Here is a 12,398-nt window from a genome sequence, read left to right as displayed (position 1 = left end):
TCTAGCTCACTTTCTTCATCACTTTCATGTTTTGAAACTTTGAGAGCAATGTTTTTCTTCTTCTCCTCATTACCTTTTTCTGTTGCCAAGTCTTCCTCATAAGAAATAAGAGAACCAATTAAATCATCAATGGGTAAGGTATTTAAATCTTTGGCTTCCTCAATGGCAGTCCTCTTAGGTCTCCATTCCTTTGGTAGTGACCTAATAATTTTCTTAACTTTCTCGATATTTGAAATGGTTATTCTTAGGGCTCTTAGAGTGTTCACTATGTTCGTAAATCTTGTATACATAGAATACACACTCTCATTTTGTTCCATTTAGAACAATTCATATTGTCGAGTGTATCTACTAATTTTAGACTCTTTCACTTGATTTGTGCCTTCATAAACAACTTCAAGTTTGTTCCAAATTTCATAAACACTTTCACGATTAGACACTCTATGAAACTCTTTTTTTTCAAGTGCACAAAACAAGACATTAATAGCTTTGGTATTTAAAGAAGCTTTTCTCTTTTCCAATTCACTCCATTCCTGTGAAGGTTTTCCAATATCTTCCCCTACTTCATTTTTAGTCGTAGGCATGAATGAACTATCACATACAACTTCCCAAATTTCATAATCTAGTGCTTACAAATAAATTCTAATCTTAATTTTCCAATAAGGGTAGTCGTTTCCATCAAAAAATGAAGGTCTAGTGGTTGATTGTCCTTCCCTAAATATGGAATCATTTTGAGTTGCCATTGATCTTTAACTCTAGACGGTTAAGTCTAAACAAGAACACCTTGCTCTGATACCAAATGAAATAATAACTAGGCAACCTAATGGCGGTGAATTAGGATTTTTAAAAATAAAGCTAAACAAATCACACAACAATTCAATCTAATGCCTTAATGAAATCAAAAATAATAAATTTAACAATGCTAAAAAATAAAAAGAGCAAGGGAAGAAAGTGCAGACACAAATATTTTTACATGGTTCGACAATCCCCGCTTACGTCTATGCCTACAAGCAAACCAAACTTGAGGATTTCACTATCCAAGCCTCTCAAGGCTTCAAATGCTTATAGTTGACTTCGAAGGTGTCAATGGACCTTTACAACAAGAGATTATCCTCAATCTCTTCACCCAACTGTATCCCAACACTTACAACCTCTCAACTTGATTTTACAAAAAATGATTACCAATAAACTTCTCTCACATAATATGTTTGATTACAAATGATAGCTTAACGTGTGAAATAAAATAAAATACAATCAAGTTTGAAGCTGAACAATAGTTGTATGCTCAATAGCTAGTTCAATGGTAACGATTTAATCACTTTTTGGTTGAATTTAATTGAGCCATTTTATAGATGGAGCTGAAAACTAGTCGTTGTCAACTTTTTACGCACAATCGGATTGTCATTTAATACTTATCGGATCATCGTTTTGACCTAAGCAAGTGACTGTTGCACCTAAATTTAAATTGTCAGATCGTTGTTAGCAAGAAGTCGGATTACTGTTATTCCTCTAGAATCTTGTCCAAAGAAGTCGGTTATTCGTTTGTCATAAACGGTTTACCGTTTGCTAGATGATTACTTTCTGGACTATTAGCGATTTTCCATTATTCATAAATGGTTTGATGTTACCTGAGATTTGCTCTTTTGAATGCAATCGGTTTATCGTTATCTAAAAATTCACTTTCTAGAATGCAATCGATTTGTCGTTTTCAATAAATGGTTTTCCACTTATTGCCAGAAGGTTTTTCTATGCTTTGAATATTATATAGCTTAAAAAATTGATCTAATTAACAACAATTTTTCAAACTTATCAATTTAAAACATGTTTGTTATCATCAAAATCATTATTATGAAAACAAAAAAGTTAACACTCTGTGTTGCTAGGTAGACTGCCCTGAAGTCTGTTGCTTAATGCTATAGCAAGCATTTGTGCTTCTTACTACTATTGCTACCATCATTGGTCAACCAATCCTATATAAGAGTCTTAGGACCTGGCTCTAGTCTATAAGCTTCTAAAAAATCAAGTAACTCATTAGCTGTAGGAGCACAAATAAAGCTTGTGGCTTAATTATCCAAAAGAAAATAGTAAAAGGAAACAAACAATGATTACACAAAAATCACACCATTAAAAGCAATAATGTAAATAGCAAATCAAAAGAATATATACTGGTAGTTGTGATTATGGCTGATGTCTTCCTCTTAGTTTTATGTCTAGAAACGGTTTGAACACCCTTTATGGGTCGAGCATATACTTCATATCTAATTTTCTTATAAATAAAAAAACAAGGTCGTTTATAGTTAGATTCGTGAGATTGTATCGTGTATGTTCTTTTTGGAATAATGGCCATGATTAAGAAATTGCAGGCTGTACATATCCACTGGGATGCGTTTCAAGAGACCAAATGATATCATTCAATGATTTCTTATTCGAGCCATCCTTAATGAATTTAATCTTATCTTCCTGATAACTTTATGAAATGAGAGTTATCAAGAAAAGAGCTTGGTGGATGTATTCGGGAGATACAAAAAGGGTATTGTATGAAGGACCCCACATGAGCAAGTAAGGATGGTCAGACTGAAGAACCTAAAATCAAGCGCTATTTAGGAGACAACCTAATAAGTAAGGAAGTTATTTTAGATTTTTCTTTCAATATTAAATCTAATTTTGCATATTTTTTATTCACAGTTTTTGTCATTTTGAATTTATTATTTAATTTTTTTCTTTTTATTTTTTTACTGCACATATATATATAAAAAAGGGCTAAGAAACTAACATGAGTTGTTGTAGCATTACATACAACAAGGCAGTTGGGCAATGGTTCTCACACATCAGAATAATTTATCGTTGTTGCTGTAGCATCGAAATTGATTACTGCAGCAACAATTTTTAACCATTGCATTGACAAAGCCATGGACATTTTTCTTACCGTTGGGAGTTTTGTCAGGATGACATCAGCATATCAGAGTTATAGATAAGGAAGGAATTTGTAATCCCTCAATTACCGTGATAATTATCCTTTCCTTTTAAGAGGCGGGAAGCAGTCTCCAAAACATCAGTGCTGCTATTACAGTTTTAAATTGCTGGAGGGGCCACGGCACCAGAAGAACCAGAGCACAAGTGAACCAGACCAATTCAACTCAAAGCTAGTGAACCTGTTGGAACCCTCCCAATCAGTCCAGCTCCGAGCAAGAAAAAGAAGTCATTAGCTGCCATACCACAAGGTTCACCCAAGGAACACCTGAGGAGTGCAACTAAAAAAAAGTGAACCTTTTACAGCAATTGTTACAGCAAGACATCAAACACTAGGGAGTATCTCCTGCCAGCCCATTTTAATTTTTTTCAACATCTAAAACTTTTCTTTTATTTATTTATTTTTTATTGATCAAGTTGCATTTTTTGCTTGTTAATGCATGCATTTTTTTTATTGTTTTAATTTGTGTGCTTGTGAGGACACATCATCTCTCAAGCTTGGGGGGGGGGGGTTGTGTTATTATGTATTGTGTTTTGTGAGTGCATGTGTTTGTGTTATGTGTTATGTGAAGCTCTGTTATCTAATATTTGTGTATGGATTTGAAAACCCAATGAAGATAAATTAAGTGTCATTCAGTAATTGGGATTGCTAAAGTAGGGATAATATACATATGAAGGCTGAAATTCTATCTCAATACTTAGACTTTGGTTGAGTTTTATAAGTATGTTGTAGCAGAGCCAGGAGAAAAGCATTGAGGGTAGAAAAAATCTTAAGTTTGAGGAAATTTTTGTTAAACTGTGCTTGTTATGAAATAAATGCTGCTCCAATGGCTTAAGTTGCTAAGTAACGAAAGCTGAGTATGCACTTCATATGCAGAATTGAGTAAAAAAGCAAAATGAGGTATGAGCAATACTATAGCATCTATTGCTAAAAAAAGAAATTTAAGAGAGCAAGTCTTCTATTTAGGATATTGAGTAGTCATATCTGTTCATAAGCCCCATGTTCCTCGTTGAGTTAAAAATGTCTATAGATAAGATTGTGGTGTGAAAATTGCTGCAGCAACTTTGATTTGTATATTGAGTGAGTAATTGGGTGTCATCACCATAAGTGATAAACATTCACATGAAAAATCAATGATACATTAAAGAGAATTTAATGACACAAAATAAATTTTGCTATAGCACATTTTGAAATTGTTTATAACTTCCGCCCCACATGTAAATGTATTTATGCTTTACCTCTTAATTATATAATACTTGTGCAATGCTGCACACACACACTTTAGACAGAATGAGGCTTAAGTCTAGAATTGAGCTGCTATGGCCATTATGCGTGATTAAGAGTGTGATCTGAGGGTGGAAGAATCCATGCAAATTTGATTACAAAGCTAAGTTATTTGTTGCATGATTGCGTGATTAAAGTGTTAGTGTTGTTGTCATTACTTGAGGACAAGAAATGGTTTAAGTTTGGGGGTGTGATAACTCTATGAAATGAGAGTTATCAGGCACTTTTGGACTTAAATCACGATTACTTAGAAAACAAATGATGTGTTTTTATTGCATTTTAGTTATATTTTACATAAACATCTATCTTAGTTTATTTTAATCAATTTTGTTTGATTTAGAAGGTTAAATTTTAAAGAATGAATACTGCTGCAATAAGGCTACAAAATAAAAGAAATAATTAGTTTATAAAAGAATTGAAATAAGTCTGAAACAGTGCAGATGTTGTAGCCGTTGTTGTGGCATCCATTACTGTAGTAATCTTGAAAAAATGACAGAGAAGATTTCGCGCGAGATACTTAGAAGATTACGATCAAGAGTTTCCTAATCTGGAAGATACGCGCCATAGACTTCCGTTTACCCTAATTTTCATCTATAAAAGGAGCACACGCAAAGGAAAGGAAGAGTCATCACCCAAGGAGGAAAACCGTAAAAAACGAAAAGAAAAACAAAATTCAAGAGAGAGATTGAGGGCTGCACCAGAGGAGAAAATGCAGAGATCCATTGAAAATTTATCATTCTTGTTATTTTCTTGTTTTCTATTTAATCATGGGGATGCATTTGATGACTAAAACTCTTTTCTTTATTTTTCATTCGCAAACCATCAAATTGAGTTATGGTTGAGTGATAAACAATCTTAATGATTGATTGACTGATTATATATGTTGCTACATGTTTGCTATAACAGTTTATTTTGATAGTATTTATTTATACTTATTATTTCGGATGATCACCCATTTAATGATACTAGCTAGAAAAGAGCCACAAAAGGGCTTATCTTAGTGAAATATATCAGAGCAATACTTAGTTTTAGATTGAGTTTCCTGAGTTGGGTCATGCTTAATCTAAAATTAGTTATGAACTAGACATAGAGATTCACCTTGTAGGGTAATTAGAACCAAAACTTGTAATATTGTATCTTATGTTGGCATAACAACTGATCGCTGTTAGGTAGTATATAAATATAAGATAGCCAACATGCAACAGCTGAGAATACATAAGAATTCTACCTAGTGCTATAGCAGATGTTGTAGCAACCGAGCTAAACATTAGAAAAATAGTCAAAACAATTATATGAGTTTAATCACTCAACTACTCCATTCCCATTGGTTTTGTCCTTATTTGTGACGTGAGAATTTATTTATTTGCATTTTTATTTATTACATTTTATTTTAGTTAATTTATTAGTTTTATTACCTGTTTTATTTTTAATTAAAGAAAAAATTACACTGTTGAGAATGCTATAAAAAATCTAATAACATCAATCTCTGTAGAGACAATCTCGAATACTCATAATTATATTATCTGTTGTGTACACTTGCACATTGACACTCATAGCATTTGAATTTATCACAACAATCTTTTAGTACCGTTGCTGGGGATTGATTGTTCATTGTGATTTGTGAAATTAGTTTTAACAGTTCTAATTTTTAATTCTATTTTAATTTGTTTACTTTGTTGACATAGGTGATCTAGTAGCCCTTGCATGCCCAAATATAAATTTGTTGAATTCTAGTTTGATCCAGAAATTGAAAGAACTGTAAGGAGATTGAGAAGAGAGCATCAGGAATTACAATAAATGATTTGCAATGTACATGAAGGTCTGAATGGACAACATGTTCACAGGCAACCAGGGAACAACAATATTATTCACATGGCAGACGATAGAGATAGAGCCATTCGAGACTATTCAGTGTTGATTCCTCAAGCCATACATCCGAGAATAATTAGAATCGACGTTTAAGCTGACAATTTTGAGCTCAAACTAGTGATGTTTCAGATGCTGCAAATAGTAGGGCAATTTAATTGATAGCCATTAAAAGATCCTCATTTACATCTTAAGCTATTTTTGAAAGTGAGGGATGCTTTCAGGATTGTTGGAGCATCACAAGAAACATTAAGGCTCAGACTTTTCCTATTTTCTTTGATAGATCAAGTAAGAGCATGGTTAAATTCTCTACGACTAGATTCTATCACTACATGGAATGACTTGGCTGATAAATTTTTGATGAAATACTTCCCTCCGACCAAGAATGTAAAATTGAGGAATGAGATTACATCTTTCCACCAACTTAAAAATGAGAGCTTGTACGATGCATGAGAAAGATTTAAGGAGTTATTCAGAAGATGTCCTCATCATGGTATTTCTTGCTACATACAGTTGGAAACTTTCTATAATGGTCTCAACCCAAGCACTAGATTAATAGTGGACGTTTCAGCAAATAGGGCCTTGTTGTTTAAGTCTTACAATGAGGCTCATGAAATTTTGGAAAGGATGGCCAGTAAAAACTATCAGTGGCCATCAACCAGACAAGCTGTAGTAAAAGGAACAGCAGGAGTCCATAACGTAGATGCCTTAACAGAATTGTCAGCCCAAGTAACCTTATTAACAAATATGGTGAAAGGTATGACCACTAATCCAGCAACTGTCAACCAAGTTGCTGAAGTATCCTGTGTTTATTATAGAGAGAGACATTTATTTGACAATTATCCCGGAAATCTAACCTCAATCAACTATGTGGGCAGCTTCAATAGACAAAACCAGAACAATCCATATTCAAACACTTACAACCCTGGATGGAGACAGCACCTGAACCTTTCATGGAGTTATCAGAATTAGACTATTGCAGCACCCAATGAACAAAACAAACATGCTCAACCACCTAGATTTTATCAGCAAAATCAAGGGCAAAGAAGCATCAACAATGATCAAATCAGCTCCCTTGAAGCTTTGATTAAGGATTATATTGTGAAGAATGAAACGGTTGTCCAAAGTTATATTGTATCTTTGAGAAACCTAGAAAATCAAATTGGACAGCTTGCTACAGCATTGAGCAACAGAACTCAGAGTAGTTTACCTAGCAATACAGAGGACCCAAGAGGAGAAACTTGAGATCTGGAAAGGATGATGTAGCCGTAGATGCTACATTTTATGTTGGCATAACAACTGGTCACTGTTAGGTTACATATAGATATAAGATATCCAACATGGGACAACTGAGGATACATAAAGATTTTGCCCAGTACTGTAGCATATGCTGTAACAACCGAGCCAAACATTAGAAAAATAGTCAAAACCATTAAGTGAGTTTAATCACTCAACTACTCCATTCCCATTGGTTTTATCCTTATTTGTGACATGAGAATTTATTTATTTGTATTTTTATTTATTACATTTTATTTCAATTAATTTATTAGTTTTATAATATGTTTTATTTTGCAGAAAATAAGGAAAGATTAGATTCGTTGACATTCCTAATTTCTAGGATTAGTTGTCTAATTTGTTTGATTTGTACGGCTATTACTAATTTGTATATTTCCAAAAATTAGGAAGTTAAATTAGGAATGTGTAGTCCTATAAATTAACCATATTGTACTAGCTATTAGAGGTGCCTAAAAATAAGAAAATATTTTATTCTTCTCCTATGTTTACATGGTATCAGAGTTATGGCAGAATTAAGCATGGCTTTACTCCGTATAGATTTGTTCATTGTCTTGTTGTAATGGCGCAAAAAACCCCCCCAGCCTGGGGTTACAGTAACTGGTGATACCGATTCCACTGCTACATCTACTGGAATTGGCGTAGGGGAGTTTTCTACTGTCGGGATCTGGAAACTTGAACGGAAGTGAGAGTTTTCCCATGCAATTAATCGGTCACAAATTAAATGGTAAGAACTATCTAGAATGGGCGCAATCCATTAAGTTAGTGGTTGATGGCAAGGGTAGACTTGGCTACATCACTGGTGAAATAAAGGAGCTGGAAAAAACTGATCCAACATGGAAGACTTAGAAGTCGAAAAATTCCTTAGTTATGTCTTGGTTGATCAATTCCATAGAGGTTTCAATTGGGAAGACGTATTTGTTTCTTCCCACTGCAAAGGATGTATGGGATGCGATCCGAGAAACGTATTCTGATCTAAAAAATTCATCACAGATTTTGGAATTAAAAACAAGACTATGTAAACTAGGCAAGGTGATCATGCAGTTTCTGAGTATCACAATGAGATGAAGTACTTATGGCAGGAGCTTGATCACTTCTATGAAGATGAATGGGCCTGTATGACCAATAGTGTTCGTTATTAAAAACGAATTGAATATAATCATGTTCATGAATTTTTGGCAAGTTTGAATAAGAGACTTCATGAAGTGCAAGGCTGGATTCTTGGCAAAATTCCTTTGCCATCAATCCGGGAAGTATTTTTTAGAAGTACAATGAGAGGAAGGTCGACGCAAAGTGATGTTTGGAGAAAAAATTGTATCTGCTCTAGAAGTTTCAGCCCTAATAATTCTCCATCCCAGGCATAGTAGAACAAGAAAGAAGAAAAGGTGTGGTGTGATCACTGCCACAAACCACATCACACTAAGGATACTTGTTGGGATTTACACGAAAAATCTCGTAATTGGAACCCACGAAATTTTAGTCAATCAACCCGTGACTCAAAGACCTTCCACTCAGCCACTGAGGAGAATGGAAACACTGCAACTACAGCTGCGAAACCTTTATTCAGTAAGGAAGAGTTAAAACAACTGTATAAACTTTTTCAATCTACACAAGTGACTAATCCAGTATCTTCTTCTTGTTCCTTAGCCTAGAAAGGTAATTATCTTCAATATATTGTCTTTAATGTTTCCACTATTCCTCTTTGTTCATGAATAATAGATTTAGGTGCCACCAACCATATGACTGGATGCCTTAAATTATTTTCTTTCTATAGTCCTTACGCAGGCAATCAAAAAATTAAGATTGCTGATGGCTCCCTCTCGGCAATTGCTGGGAAAGAGTCAATTTGTTAACATGAATATGTTAATAATATTGATTTTGATGATAACAAACTTTAAATGATTTTTGATAAAAATGTTGGAACTATTTCTTAATAAACGAAAGCCTTGATAAACATTCCATTCATTTTTTATAAAAGATGGACTTTCAAATTAGAAAAAGATTTTCTGCAAAATCTGGTTTAAAATGTAATTCTGGAACTAAACGGTAAACCGTTTTGCTTTAAACGGTTAACTTATTCATACCAGAGAGCAACATATTGCCTAAAGCTCTAACGTTTATGATAAACGGAAAACACAAAGGATGAGAAGGCTACTGGAACTAAATGGTAAACCGTTTTCCTTTAAACGGTTAACCGATTCATACCAGAGAGCAACTTATTGCCTAAAGCTCTAACCGTTTATGAAAAACGGAAAACACAAAAGATGGGAAGGCTACTGGAACTTAACGGTGAGCCGTTTATTTAAACGGTTAACCGATATCATCCAGAATTGAAGGTTGTTTTTCCTCTGGCACTATTTAACGAAACTAGATAAGGCTGAATTATTTTACAGGTTACTGGAGACAAACGACGAACCGTTTATTACAAACGGTTAACCGATAATATCCAGAGAAGTCACTTCATGCAAATCCTTAACCGTTTAATGTAAACAGATAACTGATGTTCATCTTGCAGGTCACTGGAATTTAACGGCGAAAGGTTAATCCTAAACGGCAAACTGTTTATTTGAAATTTGGCCTAACGGTAACTTTTGACCAGCCTAAACGGTTAACCGTTAATAGTTAACGGCGAACCGTTTTCGGGCCGACAGTTTGTAACGACTAGTTTTTCAGCTCCAAATATAAATAAGCTCATTCAAATTCAAAGAGGATTGATCACAACACGACCATTGAGCTAATATTCGAGAATACAATCTTCATAGAGCTTAGAACACATTCTTGCTTCATCTATTCACATATTAAGCATCATTGTGTAATCCTATATATTGTGAGAGGCAAATCAATTTGTAATCTTTTACTTTGAGTGATTGTAAGTGTTGGGATACACTTGGGTTAAGAGATTGGGGATAATCTCTTGTTGTAAAGGTTTATTGACACCTTGGAAGTCAAGTGTAAGCATTTGAAGCCTTGGAGGCTTGCTTAGTGGAATCCTCAAGCCCAGAAAGCTTGGAGGCGTGGACGTAGGCAATGTTGGCCGAACCACGTAAAAATCTCTGTGTTTGAATCCCTCTTCCCTTATCTTTTTATATTGTGATCAACTTAATTGTTATTGCTTTGAATTTGGATTATATTTGCATTACGTTTTTCTTTATAAATTGAATAATTTTTAGAATCCCAATTCACCCCCTCTCTTGGGTTGCATACTTGTATTTCAATTGGTATCAGAGCCTTGTTCTCTTGTTAAGACTTAATCGTCTAGAGTAAAAGATCCATGGCAACCTTAAATGACTCAACCTTTAGAGAAGGGCAATCTACAACTAGACTACCATTCTTTGATGGAAATGACTATGCTTATTGGAAAACTAGAATGAGAATCTACTTGCAAGCCTTAGATTATGAAATTTGGGAAGTTGTTTGTGACGGTCCATTCATGCCTATGTTTAAAGTTGAAGTAGGAGATGATATTCCTAAACCATCAAGTCAATAGAGAGAGTGAGTTAGAAAAGAGAAAAATGTCTCTAAACTCCAAGGCTATGAATGTTTTGTTTTGTGCCCTTGATAAGAAAGAATTTCATAGAGTATCTAGTTGTGAAAGTGCACAAGAGATATGGAACAAACTTGAAGTTGTCTATGAAGGGACAAATCAAGTAAAAGAGTCTAAAATCAGTAGATACACTCGTCAATATGAGTTGTTCCAAATGGAACAAAATAAAAATGTGTATTCTATGTATACTAGATTCACGGACATAGTGAACACCCTAGGTGACTTAGGGAAAACCTTCTCAAATAGTGAGAAAGTTAAGAAAATCATTAGGTCACTTCCAAAAGAATGGAGACCCAAAAGAACCGCCATTGAAGAGACCAAAGATTTAAATACTTTACCTCTTGATGATTTAATTGGTTATCTCATTTCATATGAAGAGGATTTTGCTGCAGAAAAAGGACACGAGGAGAAGAAGAAAATTATTGCTCTCAAAGCTTCAAAATATGAGAGTGATGGGGAGAGTGAACCGGATGATGAAGAGCTAGCATGGAGGTTCAGAAAATTCTTCAAGAAAATCGGAGAGCGAAGAAATTTCAGAAACTTCAAGAACCATAGGGATAAGAAGGAGGCAATCACATGCTATGAATGCAAGAAGTCTGGACATATAAGATCGGAGTGCCCACTTATCAACAAACTCAAGAAGAAAGCAATGGTTACAACTTGGGATGATAGTGAGGAAGAATCAAGTGATGAAGAAGGATCGCAAGAAGTATCAAACCTAGCACTCATGGCAATAGGAGGGGATGATGATCTCAATGAGGTAAGTGATCCAACCTATGATGAATTGTATGATGCTTTTAAAGATTTGCATAATGAGTTGATGAAGATTGGTAAAAAGAATGTATGTCTTAAAAAGGAAATGACAAAGCTTAAAAATGAAAATGAATCCTAAATACAAGAATTGTATGCCTAGAAGTAGGGAACAAAACATTTCATGATGAAATTGCATTATCAAATGAGAAACCTAGCATCTTACATGAGCATTTAAAATCACACATAGATGAGTTGAAAAATGAGAACGAAATGCTCAAGAAAAAGAGTAATGAATTGAATGAAATTGTTTTGAAATTTACAAATAGGCAAAAGATGTTGGATAATATGCCTAACTCACAAAAATGTGTTTTTGATAAAGGAGGACTTGGATATAAGCCTAACTTGAAGCAAAAGTATTATAAGAATTATTTTGTTAAAGCTACCTCCACAAATAATTATAAGATTGTATGTCATTATTGTAATGAAAATGGTCACATGAAATATAGATGTCCCGTGAAAAGGAATGCATATTGTGGTGTCAAATGCATTTGGGTTCCAAAAGGAACCGTTGCTAACTCTCAAGAACCCAAAAAGCTTTGGGTTCCTAAAACTTGAGATTTTTTCTTATAGGGCTTGAAGAAGAAGAAAAATAAATGGTACTTGGACAGTGGTTGTTCAAGGCACATGGTG

The 12,398-nt window shown here is 34.3% G+C and overlaps 1 non-coding gene across 1 annotated transcript; it reads right to left on the bottom strand.

The window, feature by feature from the left end:
* Positions 1 to 6,508: 6,508 nt before the first annotated feature.
* Positions 6,509 to 6,615, bottom strand: LOC112100613. Its single transcript, XR_002906980.1, has one exon. It is a non-coding gene; the product is annotated as a small nucleolar RNA R71 (small nucleolar RNA).
* Positions 6,616 to 12,398: the final 5,783 nt, after the last annotated feature.

This window comes from Citrus clementina, unplaced genomic scaffold (genome assembly GCF_000493195.1).
Source record: "Citrus clementina cultivar Clemenules unplaced genomic scaffold, Citrus_clementina_v1.0 scaffold_3, whole genome shotgun sequence".
Taxonomy (NCBI): domain Eukaryota; kingdom Viridiplantae; phylum Streptophyta; class Magnoliopsida; order Sapindales; family Rutaceae; genus Citrus; species Citrus x clementina.
This window is presented reverse-complemented; position numbering and strand designations above follow the sequence as displayed.